Source organism: Triticum urartu, chromosome 3, assembly GCF_003073215.2.
Source record: "Triticum urartu cultivar G1812 chromosome 3, Tu2.1, whole genome shotgun sequence".
NCBI classification, from domain to species: Eukaryota; Viridiplantae; Streptophyta; class Magnoliopsida; order Poales; family Poaceae; genus Triticum; species Triticum urartu.
The window spans coordinates 254,119,351-254,137,370 of NC_053024.1; positions in this window are offsets into that span (position 1 = coordinate 254,119,351).

Here is an 18,020-nt window from a genome sequence, read left to right on the forward strand (position 1 = left end):
AGGCGGTACATCTCTCGTGCTTCTGCTTCCATGCTCGCATCTCCCTGGTGGCAATCTCTGACCCAGAACTCACGCTGGTCATGGCAGACGAAAGGGAACAATGATGAATGACTTGTTTATTTTTGTGGATGAGGAGTTGAGGAGGAATGTGTAGTCATCTTGGAGTAGTAGTATTTATAACTGAGTACTAATACGCTCCTAAGTGGGAAACCATTTAGGTTATGATCGATGTGAACTGGTTTGCAATTTGGAATGTGACGGGACGCAGGCTCAAAATTTATTGACGGTTATAAGTGCGGCACTATTCTCGGAAGGCGTAACGTGGGCAAGTATGCATTCTCGGCCGCGTACGTGGCGTTTGCACCATCGGGTGCACTGCAATAGGCAATGTCAGCACACATCTTGTTCCAACAACCGTTCACGCTCGTTATTACCATCGCACATGCTTCTTTTAATTAGAATGTGTGTGCCCATCTAGCGCACACACGTTGATCTATCTAACTGTTTCAGTTTTGTGTGGCTAATCGCAAATAGTTCATCCGTGTGAAGTGTATACCATCAATCGCAGACACTTTGATCTGGCTGACCCATTTCTGTTGTGTTGCCTAATCGGAAACAGTTAATCCTTCTGAAGCATATGCCCGCAACCGCACACACCTTTATCTAGCTGGGCGTTTCTATTGTTCCTCCTCATCACAAATAGTTCATCCGAGTGAACTGTATGTTGTATATCGCACACGCCTTCATCTGGCTGCCATTTTCTTTTGTTCCATCTAATCGCAAACAGTTCATCGAACTGAATCGTATGCCCTACATCGCACACGCAACTAAAATCTGAACCGTGTTTGATGGCTCCGCCATCGCAAACGTTTTGCACCATTTTATTGTTCTTTTACACCATCGTTTGTGATTATTGCATCGTGCAAAATTTCGTCGAAGCTTCTCTGATCATAGTGTTGCATTAGTAGCATCTTGTAGTAGTGTCTCCCAGAGTATGCACCGTTGCTACAGTTCATCGTGCTGAGACACCACGTGATGATCGGGTGTGATAAGCTCTATGTTCACATACAACGGCATTAGTCCAAATCATAGCATATTGCCATGTAATGATCATGCATCATATTGTGGCATTGCATTGATTGTGTTCTTTCTCAGTTGCCGGTGTTTGTCTCCTCTCAGTAGATGTGTACCGACAACGAGAACGATGACACCGATGAATTGTGTTCCTCTTCAGAAGTGTCAGGCAAGCAAAACCCCCTTCTTCATTCCTATACAATCCCACTCTCTCGCTCCTTCTCTCTTTTACTGCATTAGGACAACACCGATTCAACTGTTACATGCTACGGTAGTTGAACCCCTTTCCTCTGCATGACCTGTCATTGCCACAGTAAATAGATGAAACCCACTAGCATGAGTAGGAGTTGTTTGAGCCCTGATGTGCCTACTCATTCATGCTTGTTTGTCATGCCTGCTACTGCTTAGAGTTGAGTCAAGGCTGATTCATCGGGGATGAATTGGAATGTGGTGAACATGTCCTACTGTTGAGAGCTAAGTGTGTGAACAGAATTTGGTAAAGGTAGTGGTGAGAGGCCATGTAGGAGTACATGGTGGGTTGTCTCATTGCAGCCGACCTCAGGGACTGAGTTCTGTGTTTGTGATCCATGAACAGTTACTACCACGCATTGGAATGCTTAAGTGCCCCTCTTGACTTATTAATCTACCTGATCTCTGTCCAGGAGTTGCAACTAGTTTCTGGTGTTTGTAGGTAGTGTTAGTAGTCTACCAAGTGGCACTCGGTACAAGTGGGCTTGGGACAGACTAGGCACAGTGGCACGGTGTACCAAGTGGCACCCGGATGGTGGGCTTGGGAACCCTGTGCACATCGTTTGGGGCCATGAGCGACACCCCGGCCGGATCTCCTTGTGGATGGAACCTGAATAGGCGATAAACCTGGACTAGAGACTTGTTGGTTAGTCAGGTCGTGGACGACTCCCTCGCCAGGCTTCCGCTGGAAGGTTGCCGAGATACACGATGTGTACATGGTGGTAAGTGGCGAGAGCTTGTGTGAAGAAGTACACCCCTGCAGGGTTATCATTATCTATTCGAATAGCCGGATTCCTCGGATATGGAAACTTGGACCCCTTACATCGTTCATAGACAAGTGAAAGTGGATACTCTAAAATGCGCAAGATAAGCGTGAGTGCTATGGATGGCGTTCTCGTAGGGAGATGGGAGCGGATCCATAGTGGTGTATTGATATGTGAATATGTGGACTCGTGTGCGCCACCTCAAAGAGTTATTTGCAGTAGTAGTTCAAGTTAGCCACTGAGTCAAAGCTGGCTTGCTGCAGTTAAACTCCACCACCCCCTTTGTTGCTACCAATGCATGTGTAGTTAGTTCTGATGTAAGTCTTGCTGGGTACATTTGTACTCACGTTTGATTAATTTATGTTTTGCAGAGAGACTTCAGTCTCGCTATTAGTTCCACGTGGACTTCGACGTTTAGCTTGATACCTCAGCTACGATCTTGTGCCCTCGGCAAGATCTGGTAGATAGTCAGGCTTCTCAGCCTTTTTCATTTGTAGAGTCTATACTCAGACATGTTAAGCTTCCACATGTGCTTTGACTTGTATGCTCTAAATGTTGGGTCATGAGACCCATGTTTGTATTATCTGGCTCTTCGGAGCCTAATGAATAAATACTTGAGTCATAGAGTTATGTTGTGATGCTATGTTGTAATTACACATATCGAGCATATTGTGTGTATGATTGAAATGCTTGGTATGTGTGGGATCCGACAACCTAGTTGTTCATCCTTGGTAGCCTCTCTTATGGGGAAATGTAGTCTTGTGCTTCCATGAGCCATAGTAGTCCGCTACAGCCCGGTTCACCGGAGTCCTGCTAGCCCAGCACTGCTGCTCCGGAACATTTAGACTGGCCGGCATGTGATTCACTTCGTTCCTGTGTCTGTCCCTTCGGGGAAATGTCACGCGGTGGCATCCGGAGTCCTGCTAGCCTGCTACAGCCCGGGTTCCCGGAGTCCTGTTAGCCCAGTTGCTACAGCCCGGATTCACACGCTGCTGACCGACATGCTCGATGTTGATTCATGTATGTTTGTCCCCTTAAGTTAGTGCCCTTTGGGTTCACGACTAGTCATGTCGGCCTGGGTTCTCTGTCATATGGATGCTAGCGACACTATCATATACGTGAGCCAAAAGGCGCAAATGGTCCCGGGCCATGGTAAGGCGACACCCGTGGGGATACCGTGCGTGAGGCCGCAAAGTGATATGAGGTGTTAAAGGCTAGATCGGTGTGACTTAGAATCGGGGTCCTGACAGCTTTGGTATCAGAGCCTAACTGCCTATAGGATTACCAAGCCAAGCTGGTCGAAGTCGTGTCTAGAAATGCTTTAGTTATATAAGGGAATTGGTTGTGGATGGGAACGTAAGTCTCTTTTTACTCCTTATCCTCATGACCTTCTGATCTGAGTCATCTTATCTTTTCTACGGGGTTAAGAACTAGGCTTCTCTTCTATCTCTCAGGATGACGTGTTACTAAACCGTAGTTGCCTAGGATTGTTGAGTTCAAGCCTCAGTTCAGTTCCTACTACTTCCATATGTTCATAGCTGGCCTCAGAACCTTGATATTGTGATGTTGAGTGGTTATGCCACCATTTTTCAGGATGTCTCAAATCATTTGAGCATTTACAGCTGTTATGTTGTCCAAGTCATCCCAGGTTTCTAAACAGTCTGATGCATCTGCAAATCCCTTCCTCCCGTTCCTGATGTCCTTTTAGGCCAGATTAAGCACACTAAACGGTGAGTTGAGGTACTCTATTGCCTCGACATATATGTTGGAGTTGTTATTATGACACTAGGGTATCTTAGAGTTAGTAATCTAGCCATGTTTGGTGTTCCTAGTGTGATGATTCTGGCCACCATTCTCGAAAGCATCTCATGATGTTATTTAGTTAGTAGGTACTCTACTCCTGGGTTTTGAACCCGAGACCCTACTTCATGTTGTTAGTATTTGCTAGTTCCCTTAAGATATAAGTAATCTTGTGATAGTCCTCGAGGTCCGTGGTATATCGTTCTTCCAATACCATGAGCCAATATGGCAGAAGTTCTTTTTGAACCAAAAGATCACAACCAGAGTGCTCTTGATGAGTTCTTCATTCTATATTGTGACTCTGCCAATTCTATCTCTCCGCATGGGTTATCCGGAAGAAACCTGTTGAACTTAGTTCGACATACTAATCTATGCATCCACAACTCATAATGTTATATGCTCCTTGAGTTGTCCATTTTTAGCTGTATTCCGACCATCATCTATCAATTGATAGTCAAGAGTAGGTGTGTAATCATGTTCATCGATGGCTATTATTCTTGTGGTCTGTCAAGCCGTTCTGGTCCAGAATGACTAGGAGAAACAAACTCCAGTACCTCATCCATATCCAGGATTGGGTCAAAGTGGTTGTATTCCACAGATCAAAATGCCAATCCAGTTTTTGTTCTGTTCTACCTTGGGGTATTACCATCTTTATATCAAGAATGTCATGGGAATTGCACCACCTCTTATGAATTCTTGACGCAGTGATACTTCTCACCATCATTATTCATTCCTCGGTCCCGTGTTGTTGTAACCGAAATGCCGACAAGTGAATTGTGATGTGTGAAATCAATACTCTGAGCAACTCATTGCTTTGTAGTAAATGGACAATATTCTCATTCTTAGAGTGTTGTTTATTAAATCATCATCCTAAGATTGATCGTGCTACCTAGTCCTTATTTCTGGTGCACTCTTCGATCCATGAGATGGGATTGTGTCAATTCCTCACTCTTTCGATCATATCGTCTTGCCCTGAAAAGCAAGATTGTTCTCGAGCTTAGAGTCATATCGGTGGTTCGTGATTTTCCGGATATCTTCACGGAAGTATCACCAGGTCATCCCCTGACCGATATGGTGAGTTCATGATCAAGTTGGTTTACCAATAAACCACTCTTTCTCCAAGAATCCGTGTTGGATACCCCTGAACTAGTTGGTTAAGCTAAACAACAACTTGGAGAGTTGGAAGATAAAAGCTTTGCCGAATTTAGTTCATTTTGAAGGGATATCTTTGCGTTTGTGTGTGTGTGTGGAGGAAAGGTGATATCTTCATCGATTGGTCCTCTGATTAGTTGTTGGATCTATTGTCTTGCCAAAACTTTGATTTGAGTGTGGGCTATCCTCAAATCAAATCAGAATCAATGATGTTTGTAATGTTGTATTACTCGTGATTTTTCCTCGAGCATACACCGTTATATCTTTTGTTCTGACCAATGGTATCACTTTGTTCACATAATTGTGGAATTCCATCTATATGGAAATCTCGATGACTTGTTGTTGAGCCCATCAGCAGCATTTTGCCTCCTCCATGATTCTTGTTGAACATCCAGCTAGTGTTGGAAACTTTGTAAGCATTGCCTTCGTGTTCCGCTCATGAGGTATATGTTTTGGTGAAAGAAGTGACTTTGTCCAAGTTCACGTGCATTAGTTGTAAGTTGCCACCATGAATTTGAGAAATGTTTGTTTTGTTTCCTTTGGAATCATCTCAAATCAGTCATGCATATGTGCTAAGTATTCTATGGTTTGGTAGATTAATTACCTCCACTCCATATATTTCCCTAGCACACCAAGCCACTGATTGACTTGTTCAAGGAAAAGGAGTTGTTGTGCTAATCCTAGGACATGCACAAGACTTGGTTACCAAGCTGATGGTTCCCAACCAGAACTCGGTAGTGCTTGTTGTAAGACTACTATGTGGTCATGCTTGTCTTGGACAGCGTGTTCACAGGTATGTAGCAGAACCAGCTCATGTTTTGGAGCTTGCTATCGTAGTTCATCTCCCGAGAATCTCGCAACATCATCTCGTCAATTTGTGTTGCAACTCTTCTTTTCACACATGTTGAGTCTGAAGTATCCTGTTTCTAACCAGATCAGAATCTCAGGCAGATATGATGGCTGGAACATTTCCAAGATCTATGATGTAGGTTCTGACGAGGTTGATGTTCTGGCCGACACACCTAGCCGGAAGATCTATTATTGTAGTATCTTGAACGAGCAATTCGACCATCTTATCCATGAGGATTTGGTATGACTTATTCCACAAGGTGTTCCTTATGGATTTTTGTGCTCCCAAAGTCCGACCTTTACTTGATGGCCATGTTGATGCTTTTAAGCATTGACCATGGTACCTAGTACATCAAGGAGAACATTATAAGCGGAGTGCTAAATGTCTCTCGATCGATCATCCAGATTTGCTTCTTTGGCATTGCTAAGGAAAAATCTGAGAAAGTGATGTCCTCCTTTGCATCTGCATCCTCCATCACCGTTTATCATGGTAGTACGATGTGTTGCCAGGATCCTTGCATGGATGTTGGTAAAACCTTGATGAATACGGAAATGCTCAAGTTCTTGAGAGCATGCTCAGTCATTGGGTTATATCCTCGGTATCAATTGGAATATGCCTTCCGTTGCCGAGTTGTCCTATAACTCTAGTTTCCTCTCCAAACTGAGTATGCCATTTTTCGAATTCATTCAAATGATCAATTGTGATTTTCCTTAGGCTGGTATAGAGAGTTTCAATGATCTCTGTATCAAAAGTAATTCTTTTTTCCACTTAAGGGAATAATTCTACGAGTCACCTTCCCCAGGTGTCCCGTTATGGTATCATGGGCAACTTAACTCCTCGCTACTTTGAAACCCCCTCACCATCTATTTAAGCGTCGAATTGTTGCCTACCAATTTGAACCTTTGTCATATGTTTCACATCCATCTTCTCTGATGTGTGTTTTGCGTCTCAGCTAGAGGGATGTTTCTACGTCTCATTCCGTGAGTTGATCTTGTGTTCATTAAGATAGATGATCCATTCTTGTGAGTTGTCTTGCTCTCTTGTCGCCATGTTGGATGAAGTTCTCGAAGGAAAGGATGTCATAATCAATATGATGTAGCGGATCAACATCTCCGAAGAAGGGCAGTTGGATCATGAAGATCGTGTTATTAGCTTTGTGTCCCCTCTTGTCATCTTACCTCACGTCTTGAATCTCGGGACGAGATTCTTATTTAGTGGGGGTGAGTCAGCCCTAGCTTTGGCCTTTGCTTGTATTTGCATATGCATCCATGCATCATCTTAAATTCAAGGAAATTGAATTGGGGAAATTCTCAAGCCTCAGAAATCTTTTAAAAATGATCAACATTAAAATATTTTCAAATGAGCCCAACAAAATGTTCCTGCTAATCCATGAAAATATTGGCAAGAGCTAAAACTCAAACCAATATTTTTGGAATCACAGAAATAATTATTCTTGGGCCTTTGAATTAATTCACTAGTTATTTGAATTGGGTTTATATTTACTATAAAATAGATATAAGCCCAATAATTTTGAAAGTTTGCATGTCGCTCTGAACTAGTTTCCTAAGTCCACATAATAATTTTCAGAAGCATAAAAATTGGTTTGGTTTGAAAACCAAACTCAAACCAAACATCAAACAAAATAGAAAACAGAAACAAACAGAATAGAAGAGAGAGAGAGAGAGAGAGAGTTTACATGGCAGCCCACTTACCTGGCCCAACTCCTCTAGCCGGCCCAGCCTACCTGGATATGCCAGTCGTCCTCAACCTCGTGCCAGAGGGCACGAGGGCATGTGCCCACCAACCGCGCGTACGCGCCGCGCCACCTCCTGGTTGCCCGCTTCCCCTGGCCTCCTGTAACGTCACCACGCACACCCCTCCGACACCTCTCACTCTCCCCCATGGCCCTCCTCTCCTCTGCTCCCTCTCTCTCGCCCGAACCGAACGCGCCCGTCGCCTCCCTCCAAATATCAGCGCTGGCCACCATCGTCATCTTGCCTCCACCAGCTTTCCAAAAGCTTCGCCAAGCCCCGATTAACCTCTCCATCGAAGGACGCGAGCCCGAAGGCCCCGCATCAACGCCACCATCACCGTCTCCGAGCTCTGCTCCGCCGAGATGCCACCGCCCGATTGCTCGTCTGTAGTCATCCCTGAGCCTGACGAGACCTCCATACGACTCCCTGTGAGCCCATCTCCCTTTCCCCTCATACCCCGTGGTGGATTTGGTCCGCTAGCTCGATTCCCGCCATCGCGAGAGCTTCCGCTGTCGTGTCTCATCGCCGTCGTGGCCTAAGCTCGATCTGCTCACGTCCGAGCACGTGGTAGTGCTCCAGGAGCTCCCTGGTGCTCCTGCGCCGCTCAACCTGCTCGCTAGCAAGCTGCAGCCCCGTGCCCCGGCCAAGCCCGAGCATCTCCACCTAAAAGCTCATCGCCGGTGCCGCTACAGCCTGGCATCAGCTCCAGCCACCACCACCATCGTACGCGCCCTGCTGCGGGTGTTTCAACGCACCCAGCCGCGCGACCTCCCATCGCCGGAGTTGGCCGGACGAGCGACCTCGCCGTGCCCTATTTACGCCGGCGGCTAAACACTGATTAGAGCTGACGTGGAGCATTAGGTTAGGTGCTAATCACTCGGTTAATTAACCCCTACTGTATGACATGTGGGACCACTGCTGTTTAAAACACGGGTTAAGTTAAATAACCCCCTGTTAACTCTCTATCTCACTGACATGTGGGCCACGGTGTCAGGTTTGACCTGGACCGACCCCTGTTGACTTGCTTACGTCACACTGAGGTCATGCTGACGCAGTTAATCATTTGCTGGATTAAAAATAATCCAGGAAATGCCAGAAAATAGTTAAAACTTCTAAAATTCATAGTAATTCAACCGTAGCTCCAAATGAAATAAATTATATATGAAAAATGATCAGAAAAATCCAATCTATCCATCTGTACTGTTTTCATGCATGTTTGAGCAAGTTAACCTCACTATTTAGGATGAAACATGATTAGGACAAATTTGATAATAGATTTGGAGTTGGAATTTGATCTAGCTTTCAATTCCACTTGAACCAAAATGACTTCCTGTTGCATTAGTCCAAATCACATCATATTGCCATGTAATGATCATGCATCATATTGTGGCATTGCATTGATTGTGTTCTTTCTTAGTTGCCGGTGTTTGTCCCCTCTCGATAGACGTGTACCAACGACGAGAACGATGACACCGATGAATTGTGTTCCTCTTCAGAAGTGTCAGGCAAGCAAAACTGCCTTGTTCATTCCGATACAATCCCACTCTCTCGCTCATGCTCTCTTTTACTGCATTAGGACAACACCGATTCAACTGTTACATGCTACAGTAGTTGAACCCCTTTCCTCTGCATGACCTGTCATTGCCACAGTAAATAGATGAAACCCACTAGCATGAGTAGGAGTTGTTTGAGCCCTGATGTGCCTACTCATTCATGCTTGTTTGTCATGCCTGCTACTTCTTAGAGTTGAGTCAGGTCCGATTCATCGGGGATGAATTGGAATGTGGTGAACATGTCCTACTGTTGAGAGCTAAGTGTGTGAACACAATTTGGTAAAGGTAGTGGTGAGAGGCCATGTAGGAGTACATGGTGGGTTGTCTCATTGCAGCCGTCCTCAGGAACCGAGTTCTGTGTTTGTGATCCATGAACATTTACTACCACGCATTGGAATTCTTAAGTGCCCCTCTCGACTTATTAATCTACCTGTTCTCTGTCCAGGAGTTGCAACTAGTTTCTGGTGTTTGTAGGTAGTGTTAGTAGTCTACCAAGTGGCACCCGGTACAAGTGGGCTTGGGACAGACTAGCCAAAGTGGCACGGTGTACCAAGTGGCCTCCGGATGGTGGGCTTGGGAACCTTGCACACATCGTTTGGGGCCGTGAGCGACACCCCAGCCGGATCTCCTTGCGGATGGAATCCGAATAGGCGATAAACCTAGACTAAAGACTTGTTGGTTAGTCAGGTCGTGGCCGACTCCCTCGCCCGGCTTCCGCTTGAAGGTTGCCGAGATACACGATGTGTACATGGTGGTAAGTGGCGAGAGCGTGTGTGAAGAAGTACACCCCTGCAGGGTTATCATTATCTATTCGAATAGCCGGATTCCTCGGATATGGAAACTTGGACCCCTTGCATCGTTCATAGAAAAGTGAAAGTGGATACTCTAAAATGCGCAAGATAAGCGTGAGTGCCATGGATGGCGTTCTCGCAGGGAGATGGGAGCGGATCCATAGTGGTGTATTGATATGGTGAATATGTGGACTCGTGTGCGCCACCTCAAAGAGTTATTTGCAGTAGTAGTTCAGGTTAGCCACTGAGTCAAAGCTGGCTTGCTGCAGTTAAACTCCACCACCCCCTTTGTTGCTACCAATGCATGTGTAGTTAGTTCTGATGTAAGTCTTGCTGGGTACATTTGTACTCACGTTTGCTTTATGTTTTGCAAAGAGACTTCAGTCTCGCTAGTAGTTCCACGTGGACTTCGACGTTTAGCTTGATACCTCAGCTACGATCTTGTGCCCTCGGCAGGATCTGGTAGATAGTCAGGCTTCTCAGCCTTTTTCATTTGTAGAAGTCTGTACTCAGACATGTTAAGCTTCCGCATGTGCTTTGACTTGTATGCTCTGAATGTTGGGTCATGAGACCCATGTTTGTATTATCTGGCTCTTCGGAGCCTAATGAATAAATACTTGAGTCGTAGAGTTATGTTGTGATGCCATGTTGTATTTACACATATCGAGCATATTGTGTGTATGATTGAAATGCTTGGTATGTGTGGGATCCGACAACCTAGTTGTTCATCCTTGGTAGCCTCTCTTATGGGGAAATGTAGTCTTGTGCTTCCATGAGCCATAGTAGTCCGCTACAGCCCAGTTCACCGGAGTCCTGCTAGCCCAGCACTACTGCTCCGGAACACTTAGACTAGCTGGCATGTGATTTACTTCATTCCTGTGTCTGTCCCTTCGGGGAAATGTCACGCGGTGACATCCGCAGTCATGCTAGCCTACTACAGCATGGGTTCCCGTAGTCCTGTTAGCCCAGTTGCTACAGCCCGGATTCACACGCTACTTACCGACATGCTCGATGTTGATTCATGTATGCCTGTCCCCTTAAGTTAGTGTCACTTTGGGTTCACGACTAGTCATGTCGACCCGGGTTCTCTGTCATATGGATGCTAGCGACACTGTCATATACGTGAGACAAAAGGCGCAAACGGTCCCGGGCCATGGTAAGGCGACACCCATGGGGATACCGTGTGTGAGGCCACAAAGTGATATGAGGTGTTAAAGGCTAGATCGGTGTGACTTAGAATCGGGGTCCTGACAGCTACGATGAGACCTTCTCACCCGTAGCGATGCTTAGGTCTGTCCAAATCATGTTAGCAATTGCCGCATTTTATGATTATGAAATTTGGCAAATGGATGTCAAAACTGCATTCCTTAATGGATATCTTAAAGAAGAGCTTTATATGATGCAACCAGAAGGTTTTGCCGATCCAAAAGGTGCTAACAAAGTGTGCAAGCTCCAGCGATCCATTTATGGACTGGTGCAAGCCTCTCAGAGTTGGAATATACGCTTTGATAGTGTGATCAAAGCATATGGTTTTATACAGACTTTTGGAGAAGCCTGTATTTACCAGAAAGTGAGTGGGAGCCCTATAGCATTTCTGATATTATATGTGGACAACATATTTTTGATCGTAAATGATACTGAATTTTTGAATGGCATAAAAGGATACTTGAATAAGATTTTGTTCAATGAAAAACCTCAGTGAAGCTGCTTATATATTGAGCATCAAGATCTATGGAGATAGATCAAGATGCTTAATTGGACTTTCAGAAAGCACATACCTTGATAAAGTTTTGAAGAAGTTCAAAATGGATCAGTCAAAGAAAGGGTTCTTGCCTGTGTTGCAAGGTGTGAAGTTGAGTCAGACTCAATGCCCGACCACTGTAGAAGATAGAGAGAAAAATTAAAGTCATTCCCTATGGCTCAACCATAGGTTCTATCTTGTATGCAATGTTGTGTACCAGACCTGATGTGTGCCTTGCTATTAGTTTAGCAGGGAGGTACCAAAGTAACCCAGAAGTGGATCACTGGACAGCGGTCAAGAACATCCTGAAATACCTGAAAAGGACTAAGGATACGTTTCTCGTTTATGGAGGTGACAAAGAGCACGTCGTAAACGGTTTCGTCAATGCAAGCTTTGACACTGATCCAGATGACTCTAAGTCGCAAACCAGATACGTATTTATATTGAATGGTGGAGCTCTCAGTTGGTTCAGTTCCAAGTAGAGCATCGTGGCGGGATCTACGTGTGAAGCAAAGTACATAGCTGCCTCGGAAGCAGCAAATGAAGGAGTCTGGATGAAGGAGTTCATATCCGATCTAGCTGTAATACCTAGTGCATCGGGTCCAATGAAAATATTTTTTGATAATACTGGTGCAATTGCCTTGGCAAAGGAATCCAGATTTCACAAGAGAACCAAGCACATCAAGAGATGCTTCAATTTCATCCGCGATCAAGTCAAGGAGGGAGACATAGTGATTTGCAAGATACATACGGATCTGAATGTTGTAGACCCGTTGACTAAGTCACTCTCACGAGCAACACATGATCAGCACCAAGACTCCATGGGTGTTAGAATCATTACTACGTAATCTAGATTATTGACTCTATTGCAAGTGGGAGACTGGAGGAAATATACCCTAGAGATAATAATAAAGTTGTTATTTATATTTCCTTATATCATGATAAATGTTTATTATTCATGCTAGAATTGTATTAACCGGAAACTGAGTACATGTGTGAATACATAGACAAACAGAGTGTCCCTAGTATGCCTCTACTTGACTAGCTCGTTAATCAAAGATGGTTAAGTTTCCTGACCATAGACATGTGTTGTCATTTGATGAACGGGATCACATCATTAGAGAATGATGTGATGGACAAGACCCACCCGTTAGCTTAGCATAATGATTGTTTAGTTTTTCTGCTATTGCTTTCTTCATGACTTATACATGTTCCTTAGACTATGAGATTATGCAACTCCTGAATACCGGAGGAACACCTTGTGTGCTATCAAACGTCACAACATAACTGGGTGATTATAAAGATGCTCTACAGGTGTCTCCGATGGTGTTTGTTGAGTTGGCATAGATCGAGATTAGGATTTGTTACTCCGTGTATCGGAGAGGTATCTCTGGGCCCTCTCATTAATGCACATCACTATGAGCCTTGCAAGCAATGTGACTAATGAGTTAGTAACAGGATGATGCATTACATAACGAGTAAAGAGACTTACCGGTGACTAGATTGAACTAGGTATGATGATACCTACGACCGAATCTCGGGAAAGTAACATATCGATGACAAAAGGAACAACGTATGTTGTTATGCGGTTTGACCGATAAAGATCTTCGTAGAATATGTAGGAGCCAATATGAGCATTCAGGTTCCGCTATTGGTTATTGACCGGAGATATGTCTCGGTCATGTCTACATAGGTCTTGAACTCATAGGGTCCGCACGCTTAACGTTCGATGATGATTTGTATTATGAGTTTCGTGTTTTGATGAACCAAAGTTTGTTCGGAGTCTTGGATGATATCGCGGACATGACGAGGGGTGTTGAAATGGTCGAGACATAAAGATTCATATATTGGAAGGCTACATTCGGACACTAGAATGGTTCTGGTCGTTTCGGATAAGTTTCGGAGTACCGGGGGTTACCGGAACCCCCCTGGAGGTTAATGGGCCACCATGGGCCTTAGTGGAGAAGAGAGAGGGTTAGCCAGGAGGTGCCGCGCGCCCCCCTTGCTCAGTCCGAATTGGACAAGGGGAGGGGGCGGCACCCCCCTCCTTCCTTCTCTCCTCTTCCTCCTTCCCTACTTCTCCTACTTGGAATAGGAAAGGGGGGACCGAATCCTACTTGGACCGGGAGTCCAAGTAGGACTCCCCCCATGGCGCACCCCTAGGGCCGGCCACCTCTCCTCCCCCTTTATATACGTGGGAGGGGGGACCCCAAAGGCACACCAAGTCTTCTCTTAGCCGTGTGTGGTGCCCCCTCCATAGTTACACACCTCGGTCATATCGCCGTAGTGCTTAGGCGAAGCCCTGCGCCAGTAACTTCATCATCACTGTCATCACGCTACGTGCTGAAGGAACTCTCCCTCATCCTCAACTGGATCAAGAGATCGAGGGACATCATCGAGCTGAACGTGTGCTGAACACGGAGGTGCCGTATGTTCGGTGCTTGGATCGGTTGGATCACGAAGACGTTCGACTACATCAACCGCGTTACTAAACGCTTCCGCTTTCGGTCTACGGCGGTATGTGGACACACTCTCCCCTCTTGTTGCTATGCATGTCCTAGATAGATCTTGCGTGATCGTAGGAAATTTTTTGAAATACTGCGTTCCCCAACAACTATATCTACCTATATGTAGTATTCTTTTGCCGTTCTTGGAAAATTTGTATGTGCCATCTCTAATTTTCAAAATAAACTTCTCTTTTGTGTGTTCGTTTCGCTCATGGACCGATGAGGGTTGGCTAATATTTTCCATGCTAGATGTGTTATTCTCAAGATGAGTGTTTATTCACTTGTCATTGCACGAGAGTAAGGCAAATGTATTAGGGATGCCCAGTTGTCGGGAGGATGAACCCCGGGCAGGCAACGGAACCCAGATCCTTTTCAAAAACAACGGGGCCAGCAATGCCCCTCAAGCCGTCTCATTCCTGGCCGGGTCGCTCGTCCCGGCCAAATTCCTCAACCCGGCCCCGACGGCCGGTGCAAGGCAGTCGAACCCGACGCACCAAGATGTCTTCAACAAGCCAGCTTCCCCTTAGCGTGTTCTCCAACCCGGCCACGGGTCAGCTCCCATCCCATCCTGGCCATACGATGGGACGAGTCTTCAATCAAGAGATGAGCAAGGCAACAGTGCCCCTCCCATTCCTCTGGTCAGTCGAGGCGTGGCAATAGTGCCTCACCTACCCGCTGACCAGGGCCGGCGTGGCTACAGTGCGCCCGTCGTCACTGCTGACGCCAGCAAGCGGCAACCTGAGGGAGCGCCACTGTAGCAGACTCGACCCGGTCACTCCCTGATGATCGACAAGACGTCAAACCGTGCCCCTACACCCGATGGGTCCCACGCCCAGAGAACCCGGCGAGCCCTGTCACCCGGCCAGTCCCAGCATCGGCTTCCCGGACAATGACAACCCAGCCCCATGACCTTGTAACATTACCATTGTACCCTTGGTGGTTGACCTATAAAACCCCCCAGGAAGCCTCCATGCACGGGGGTGAAGAGATCCGATCACTAGAACACTCACACACGGAGAGGGAGCAGCCTAGGCCTTGGCCTGCCTTCCTTCCTCCCCGATACAGCTCAAGGAGCAACTCTGTACTATCACACATAAACCACACTCGGCAGGACTAGGGGTATTATCTCTCCGGAGAGCCCCCAACCTGGGTATGTCTTGCGTCCCACGCTCGCTCATGTGGACCTCGCCTCTGGAGCCCACCAGTGCCCTCGAGCCTCCTCCTCTCTTTATACATCTCTTGGCATCTACCGTGGACCCACCACGACAGTTCGCACCCACTATGAGGAAGCTCGAGGTCCTGGCCGGGACCATGCTTCAGACAGGGCTCCTCTCCGACTCCGACGAGCCTGGCACGCTGGCGGACGACCTCATCGACGCACTCGCCGCCTCCTTTGTCACGCTGCTCATCTCCGATGTGCCTGTGGCCGACGAGTACCCCAGGGAGGTACTTGACTTTTCTGACTCCCCTTTCCCTCGGCGGCAACGTTCCTGCCGGGGCAATGGACCTCTGCGTGGAGGTCTTCGTCACCGACATCGGTGCCGGTGCCTCTTCCTCGTCCAGCGCGGCGAGGAAGGCCGCTGAAGCCAAGGCCGCAGCGGAGCGGTCCGACTCACCCAACCCGCTGCACGCCACGACGCAGAGACTTCACGTCCCCATTGGCACCGACATCGACGCCTCCAACATTGCCGAGGCCCGGACCCGGCTCGAGGAGGACCGCCAGCGCCTGCTGGACCTCACCGAGATGCTTGCCGCAATGCAGCGTCGCCTGGACTCCGCTCAGCTGGAGCGCAACGCTGCCTACGGCTTCACGCCGGACGCGCCTGAGCCAAGCTGGGTTACCGACCTGCGGGCCCAGGGCGGCGTGACAGGATGCTCCTTCGGCGCCTTCCCGCCCGTCTACAAGAATCCCGTGAAGAACATGCGCGCTGCCCAGGCGGCTGCGGTCGGCCTGGATCAGCTCGCAGGCGAGGAGCTGAAGGATCGCCTCAAGCGGGTGAACGACCTCCTCGACGCGGCCAACGCACAGCAGGACTGCCTCAACCAACTCTCCAAGCCGGCGGGATCTGACTCCCTCCGCGACATGAACCCAGCGATCATCAGAACACGGCGTCTTCGCCACCCGGCGAGGCACACTCCGGTCGCACCCGGACCCGGCGCAACCCCGCCCCAACGACTGCCGGCGCCTTGGGTGACGAGCCGGCCTTGGAAGAACGACGCCGGCTTGATCCCCCTCTCCAACTCGGCCGGCGTCTAACTACAGTCGACCCGGCCGCCCGCGGCACGGTCGCCGGCCAGGTGGGCCCCCGCGCCATCGACGACACCGACGCCCGCCACCGCCTCGACCGGCTCGCCCTCTCCTAGGAGCTGGAGGAGAGCGGTCCTATCGTCCCGGCGTGTTTCGGTAAACGCATCCGGGACGATACCTTTACCAAAGGGTTCATGCTCCTCTGCAACACCCCCAAGTACAATGGCACCGTGAATCCGGAAGACTGGCTCACTGACTACGCCACCGCCATAGGCATCGCCCGTGGGAATCACTGCCTTGCCGTGCGCTACGCGCCGCTCATGCTCCAGGGATCGGCCCGCATGTGGTTGAACAGCCTGCCGGTGGGCAGATCAATGCGTGGGGCGACTTCAAGCAAGCTTTCGTGCGCAACTTCACCGGTACCTACAAACGACCTGGTCGTCCCAGCCAGCTCGCCATGTGCGTGCAGGGACCGACGGAAACCGGCCACGAGTACGTGCACGCTGGACCAAGCTCCGAAGCAGTTGTGAGAGCGTGCACAAAGTCCAAGCAATCCAGTACTTCGTCAACGTGTGCCGGGATGGCACCCTCCTCAAGCAGGAGCTCTTACGCTCTGAGCCGGTCACCATGGCCGTGCTCATGGTGACGGCAGACAAGTACGCCAATGCAGACTCCTCCATGAAGATCCAAGTGGCACTGGATGAAGCTGGCAAAGCGAGGCCGGTTCCCCCTCCGAAGTCGGCTGGCGAAGGAAGCCGGCAGCAGCACAACCATCAGAACAACAAGCGCAAGGCCGACCAACTGGAACGCTACGACAACCGGCTCGTCACGGCCGCTGAGCAGGCGCCCGCGACCGACCCGGCCGCCAAGCGTCGGCATACCGGCAAAACAACGACAACCCGCCATGAGTTTCGAGGAGATGCTCGATGCTCCCTGGAAGCACCACAATGGCGCAAGGCCGTCCACGCACACGCTTCGGCAATGCGCCATCACCACGCGCATCATGTGGGATGATGTCCCGCCTCCTCCGGCCCCAGCTCCGGGAGCGGGGCAGCCGCCTCCGCCTTCCCCACCGCCCCCGGCCGGCGGCGCGATGCGCGATGACGCCTACTCGGCCCAGAACGTGACGTACGTTGTCTTCACCAGCCTCGGCGACAACAAGCGTAGCGAGCGTCTACTTCGGCAGGAGGTGAACACCGTCATCCCGGCCAAGCCGAAGTACATGCATTGGTCGGAGCGCCCGGTCACATGGACCTGGGAAGACCACCCGGCTAGCATGCCGAGTCCGGGTGGCTACGCCCTCATCCTCAACCCCACCATCGTCGCGCCTCGGCGCACCTGCAAGTTCTCCCAAGTCCTCATCGACGGCGGCAGCAGCATCAACATCCTCTATCGCGACACCATGACCAAGCTCGGCCTCGAGGCTAAAGACCTGGAGGCAACCTAGACGATCTTCCACGACATCATCAGTGGCCTCTCTTGCTGTCCATTCGGCTGGATCCGGCTCGGCGTCCTATTCGGCGACAGCGACCATTTC